The following is a 7542-nucleotide window of genomic DNA, read 5'->3' as shown; positions in this document are numbered from 1 at the left end:
TAGGGTTGATACAGTGAGACTCCGTCTCTCCATCCCAGTGTCCAGGCTGGCTCAGATGTCACTTGTCTTATATTTTTAGTCTATTAGCTTTATGGCAAACCAAGACTCTGTCGGTGTGGATGCATAAATGTGGCATGGCCAATCGGTTCAATTCTGCTCTTTCCCCTAGTTGGTTCAGACCACGGCCCAGCAACTTGTGTTGACAATAGAGAAAGCTGAAAACGACAGGATTAGATATGCTATAACCCTATTTGATGGCATGAATAGACCCAGCTTCATTTTTCCAGCCTCACTTGCTGAGTTTTAATGAGAAGTCCAAAGGTCAATTACTTTTTGACCGACTGTATGAAGAGAAAACTGATAGCTGGAGAAAGTTGATTGTATTACTCGCTCTGCGCACACACGGGCAAATTGGTTTTCTATTTATGGAGAATGTTTTTAATTAGTGCTTGAATTGTGCATTAAAATTGGGCACCTATAAATAGTTCACAGATGTGATATTTTATACCTTAAAATTCAAAACTTTTTCTTCCCCCTTTTGATGAATCTAACCCATAGCTCTCTGTTTACATGTTTGCTATTTTGGTTCTGTGTAATTCTAGAAATAACTAGTTTCAGACAGTTATGGTTTAGTGAACGCAGGGAATTGCTTTAGCTAAAATTATTGTTGCTTGTTTCTAAAACTCCTACAGAATAAATCTACGGTCTTCGGAAAAGCAGAAGTTATTTCCAATGACACATACTACTTGCTGAAAATTTACGGTAGATTGACTCATACATCTTTGCATTGTACTTAGATTAAAATACTATAGCTTTGGTTGAGGGGTAGATGTGTCAGTGGCCTCGCTGTGGCTTAACAGTTTGTTTTGATAGGACAGAGAAAGTTTACCTAATTATAGGAGGCTCATTATTGGTTCTGAAGGAGGAAAAAAGTCACCTCAACATTGATTTCTTCTGGAAATGAATCATGCAGTTGTATAACTTTTAGCACCACCGTCTGTCTCCATCTATAAACTTTTTCTCTCCCTTTTAGTTAATGTGAAGTTTGTCATTTCAAATAATGTCTGATGTCTGGCCCCAGGCTATTTGTAGATTTATCCTACCCAACATGTGTCACTCATCTTTGTTTAGAATCTGCAACCTTCATCCTAGCAACCTCTTTTTATTTTATCCTTGCTTCTGCTTCATTGGTGGCTCTGTACCGATGATAATGGGCTCTCTCGGTAAAAGTATGATTAATGGTGGGTATCATAAGTCCATAGATGTACAGTAAATTGGAATTCCTGACATGAATTTATCATCTAGATAAATATTGGCTGCATCTTATTTTAGCGGTTGCTTTGCTCATATTTTATAATGGCCAACCCATCCCTTTAGTGGCACTTCTTAAACAATAGAAAGTTCAAACGCTTCACCCTACACATCCCATCTCTAAATCGAAGCTAGAGATGTCAGACTCCTTCCAAATATGAAAAAAAAAAAAGACTTGATTTTCAAACAGTTGTAATTTTTATTTCGGTCTTCATGACTTTCATGTGATATCTTCTCTGTCTACCTGCTTCCAAACACACAAATAAAAAATGGATTCTGGCATGTTGCTGCTTATTTAGGAATCAAGTTTCTCTTCATTTAATCCTGATCCTGAGCCATACACTATCTTCCTATGGCCTCATGTGTAGTCCATGGTCCCTAAAACACATGGAATCATAGAATTGTCTACTTCACCTTTAGCTTTTGGTATGAAGTAACCAGCATGAACTTGCATGTCAAGAACTCAGCTAAGAATGTGACAAGATGTTGACAACAACATTCCTTTGGGAAACCCCTAAATGATGATTTAGCTCTCCTAAGTCATCAAGCACTCCTACCTTGGACTTTATTCAAAAATGTATTTTTTTAAATATATGGTATTCCAAAAAACAACAGATGTTAATGGGTACCATCTCAAAAGAGATAGTACAGCACTTTCACAAAGTAGCAACCACCTTCCAATAAAAGCGTATATAGATCAGTGTACAAGGTAAACATTTTGGGTACATCTGAGCCTTGGGGAAACTGGTTTACCACTTTGGCTCTCTTGTCACATGGGTAATGGATCAGGCTGCCAGAAAATCATGGACTCGTTTCAAATGTGGAAGTTCATGGCGCAACTCCAAGCCAAAAGCGTGGCCATGGCCAGCCATCTCTAGCCTCTGTGTGTACTCAGTAACCAATAGTATGTTACAGCATATGCTGTGTCAAATCCAGCCATTAGCCTTGCAGATCAAGTTGGGAGAGTCTTTCTTGCATTTGGTACACCAGCAAGGAAGCTTCAGTTGAATTATAAGGATCAGGATGGAGAAAGGTGGCGAAACTAATGACCAAAATGCAATGTGAACTTTTACTTTCTATAAAAAGACAAAAGTCTATCCATATTTGTCTTCTTATAGAGCTAACCTGTATAGACTAGGCAGAGGCAGGTTTTCCAAAACCTTCCCCATCAGTTGGAATGGTGAAGAGTTTCCTCTCTGAAAAATGTGCACAAAAAGCATATATTTACTCTATTAAGCATAAATCCCACTAGCTTATGGTTTTTGTTAATATCTGAACTAAAGCCCTCCAATTTGCTACATTTTTCTGTAGGAATATGATTGCCTAATATAAAGAAAATCTAAAAAACATGTAAGAAAAAACAAATGGGGGTGCCTGGGTGGCTCAGTCAGTTAAGTGTCCAACTTCGGCTCAGGTCATGATCTCGTGGTTCACGAGCTCGAGCCCCGCATCGGGCTCTGTGCTGACAGCTCGGAGCCTGGAGCCTGCTTCCGATTCTGTGTCTCCCTCTCTCTCTGACCCTCCCCCCATTCATGCCCTGTCTCTCTCTGTCTCAAAAATAAATAAACATTAAAAAAAAAAAAGAAAAAACAAATGGCTTTGAATGTCCAATGCCAAGGATATCATGCCAATTATACTAAAAAGAAAACAATTAATAAAAGCACAGTTCTCAGCAATGATGCAAACACATGGAAAGTCTGAGTTGCCTTCTTTTATTTTTTATTTTTAATTTTTTTAATGTTTATTTATTTTTGAGAGAGTGACAGACAGAGAGAGACAGAGTGAGAGCCAGGGATGGCAGAAAGAGAGAGAGGGAGACACAGAATCTGAAGCAGTCTCCAGGCTCTGAGCTGTCAGCACAGAGCCCGACACAGGTCTCAAACTCACAAACCATGAGGTCATGACCTGAGCTGAAGTCTGATGCTTAACCGGCTGAGCCACCCAGGCGCCCAACATCTTTTATTTAAAAAAAGAGGGAAATATCAGGCTAAATATTTATCTTCTAGATGTTAGAAAAAGGTGATTTTCAATGTAAATTCTAGAGTTCAAACAAGTTGTGTGTTATCTCCATATATAATAGTCATCTACTCTAGATAAAGGGCCATCATTCCACATAACAGCCCCAATCCTCAAAGCTCATCATTAAAACGAGAAAGTATTTTTTTAACATACTTATTTACCAAGACACAAGAGTGGCGTAATGGTATTTTTAAAGTTTGGTTTATTTTTTTTAATTGGTTTTTTAACAAAGAGGGATTCTCAAGTTCAAAGACTAAGTCATTCATTGTACTATCTCCACTGACTAGGTAAGTACAGGGAAGAGTAGTTACTCATAAATTTCTGATGAATCAAAGGAATCTTCTTTTAACATCAATCATAGAAGTTGTATAATTGGCTATGAAGAAGAAACAAAAAGTCACCTCAGCACTGACTGAACCAGGAAAAGAGCCATGCTATAGCACTCCCGGCTATCTTCATCAGGGATCTGAGAATTCAGTTATTTAAAGATTAAATTCCCTCCAATTTCCAGAGAACACACTATTGGCATGGTTGAATAGTTTGTGGTTGAACTAGTCTGAAGTTGATGACTTGGCTTTTTGTGAGAATCTAGTTCGTATATTAAAGATCTTGTAAAATGGGATGTTCCCTAGCACTCCATAGCACTCCACATGTCTTAGCTACACTATTTTTGACGAGATAACTAAAAGTCAACACTCGATTTCAAAGCTCTCGTCATTTATAATTTCTAAGAATCTCCACAGTAACCAGAGAATAACTGAGTTTCCTTTTAATATATTCCTGGAGGTCAAGGAAAACAAATATATAATAAAGTTCATTTTCCCTTTAAAATTTTAATGATAAACCCACAGTTACCTATGGAAATCACCTTTTTTTTTTGAAAGAGAGAGAGAGGGAGGGAGAGAGCACAAGTGGGGGATAAGGGCAGAGGGAGGGAAAGAGAGAGAGAGAGAGAGAGAGGGAGAGAGAGAGAGAATCCCAAGCAGGCTTCATGCTTAGCTCAGGGCCCAGCATGGAGCTTGATCTCACCCCCTGGGATCATGACCTGAGCCAAAATCAAGAGTCAGACAGTCAACCAACTGAGCCACCCAGGTACCCCATCTATGGAAATCACCTTATGGCAGCTTTAAAGTGGTACAATTTCTCAGAAATTGGCCAGTAAAAAGATTTTCTATCCAGAAAAATCTTATCAATTATTAATTAGATAGAATCTGCAAGCAACAGTATATATACATTCATAGTCTGAGTAAATGTCTGAGTGGATATATTTTTTTAGGAAAAAACTCATCTTGTTTGACTTGGTAATTTATTTTACTTTATTAAAGCTATTATCTTTTAAGACAACACAAAATTAAGTAAATGACTGCATGATTCTAAGAACCGTGTGAAAAAAAAATATATATATTTTGGACATAAAAAGTCCATTGAATCAGTCCACATTCTTGTCAAAGGAATTCTCTGCCCCTATGAAACCACATCTGAGTAGTTCTGTCCTGGGTTTACTGACTCGTTTACAGAATGGAAACAACGAGGCCAAAGTCATGTTTCTGCTGCCCGTTTTGGTCAGGTCTCTGTGATGTGCCCAGCACTCCTACAGTGCTCGATTTTCAATGAGGCCAATTAACTTTTCATACATCTAAAATATTCTGAAACCTCCTTACCAGCAAGAAAGACTAATGTATCTATAAATACTTGGGCTAACGATAAAATAGAGCAAAAGAGAAAATGAACTGCTTTTTAAAAGTGAATGAATCCTTCCATCCTTCCCCCCCCCCCCGCCCCCACCACCAAGTGTTTCCCTGAAACACATGTATGTTTCAGAGCTATTGACTTAAGCTCCTTTCCAAGCTGGAGGAGTAGGAGCTGCAAAATTCAGTTTTTTTAAGGTTTATTTATTTTTGAGAGAGAGAGAAAGACAGAGTACGAGTGGGGGAAGGGCAGAGAGAGGGAGACACAGAGTCCAAAGCAGGCTCCAGGCTCCAAGCTGTCAGCACAGAGCCCCACACGGGCTTGAACTCACGAATCGCAAGATCATGACCTGAGCTGGAGTTGGACGCTTAACTGACTGAGCCACCCAGGCGCCCCAAGATCTGCAAAATTCAAAACATACCTGCATTTACTTGTGGACATTAAGAGTCTGTAATAAAATAAAAATTTTCAATTCACCTGTGAGAACTGGAAATAAAAGCATGAAATACAAGTAATGTACCCATTATTGGCTCTTCCCAGATAACTGTTTTAGGCAGAACTTGCTTGACAGCAACTGCTTTCCTTTTCAGCGCTGCGGCGACAAAAGCCACGAAAGCCAATCAGAAGCTCTGAACTCGAATCCCTGCTATTTCCTAACCAGCAGACTGAAGCAAGTCTTTTGACCTTCCTGAGACTGAGTTATTATATTTATAAAATCAGGTTTTTATGAGGAAGATGAATATCATGTATCTAATGAAAATGTTATCAGTGTCTTAAAACAGCAACAAAAATACTTTGCTCAGGAAGTCTGGGTCTTTATCACACACAAGTGTGCTTGGCACACAGATGGAGCCAAATACGTGTTCTTTGAATGTTTATCAATGCGTGGATGAATAAATGAATGTACAATAGATGAAAGATTGTGACATTTATCTTCGCTTGAGGAAGGAAAATAAAACTGCATCTCATTTCACTCATATGTAGAATTTAAGAAACAAAACAGATGCGCATATGGGAAGTCGGGTGGAGAGAAGAGAAGGAAACAAACAGCAGGAGACTCTTAATGATAGAGAACAAATTGAGAGTTGATGGAGGGAGGTGGGTGGGAGATGGGCTAGATGGGTGATGTATTAAGGGGGGCACCTGTGATGAGCAGCGGGTGTCGTAAGTAAGCAATGAGGCACTGAATTCTACTTCTGAGACCAATATTGCACTGTATGTTAACTAAAACTTAAAAAGAAAAGAAAAGAAAAAAGGTGCATCTGGTATGGACAAAGGCACAGACATCACCCTCATTTGAGGCAGTGAGCGCATCGTTTAAGTTGTCAGGGTCTCAAATGCGTAACATGCCCTTTGCCTAACACGTCGGAGCAACGTGGCAAACTGGTGGCAGAGCTCAGAGACACCCAGGCTCAGCCTAAGTACAGCCTAAGTCCACGGCACGCTTGAATCCCATCTCTGAGCCTCAATTGCCGTGTGATACTAAGCCAGCCACTTAAACGCTCTGTGTCTCAGTTTTCTCTCATGTACAATGGGAAAGGTAACAGTTTTATTTATTATGTATTTTTAATATTTTTACAGCATCAAAAGAGATAGCCGGAGTGCCCAGGACTCAGCAAAATAGGACCTTTGCGGGGTAACTTTGTAAGCCCCTGAAGAACTGGTAGAAAATATACCAGGATGGCGAAATTGCTGTAATCATCCTCACCCGCAAGATTACCAACGTTTCTCATTCGTAGGAAGTCATTTGGTTTGGTCGTAGCAAAACATTTCATTCGCTGTGGCTCCACCAACATCCCATAGTCTGGCGAGGGCTCACAAGACACATGCATTTTTTTCCAGTAGGCCAGATGCTAGCCAAGGTGTGGAGAATAGTAGCGACACCAAGCCTGTGCACATACTGATCTGTCACAAAGATCATGGTAATGTCACCTACACTTAACCCTGAGAGCCACGTACAAGTTTGTCTGCCAGGTAAGTGTTTTAAGATGACAATGACAGATCCTTCCATTTCCCGAGGCATAATTTCATTCAGTTTTTAAGGCTACTACAGCTGACAATTGCTGACTTTAATTTTTTCGAACAAATTTTCTTTTACTTCGTTTATTATTATTTTTTTTTTAGTGAAGTACAGTTGACATACAATGTCACGTTAGCTTCAGGTGTACAAGGTAGGGGTGGGACAATTCTCACCACAATAAATGTAGTTACCACCTGTCACCAGATACCACTATTACAATATTATCGACTATATTCCCTTGGCTGTGCTCTTACCTTATAACTGGAAGTTTGTACCTGTTAATCCCCTTTAACTATTTCATCCACCTTCCCACTCGCCTCCCCTCCGGCAACCGCCAGTTTATTGTCTGTATCTCTGAGTCTATTTCTGTTTATTTATTCATTTGTTTGGTTTGGTTTGGTGTTTAGATTCCACGTGAGTGAAATCATATGATATCTGTCTTTCTCTGCCTGACTTCTTTACTCAGCATAATACCTTCTAGGTCTGGGTTGTTGCAAATGGCA

Source organism: Panthera uncia, chromosome F2 (assembly GCF_023721935.1).
Source record: "Panthera uncia isolate 11264 chromosome F2, Puncia_PCG_1.0, whole genome shotgun sequence".
Taxonomy (NCBI): Eukaryota; Metazoa; Chordata; class Mammalia; order Carnivora; family Felidae; genus Panthera; species Panthera uncia.
This window is presented reverse-complemented; position numbering follows the sequence as displayed.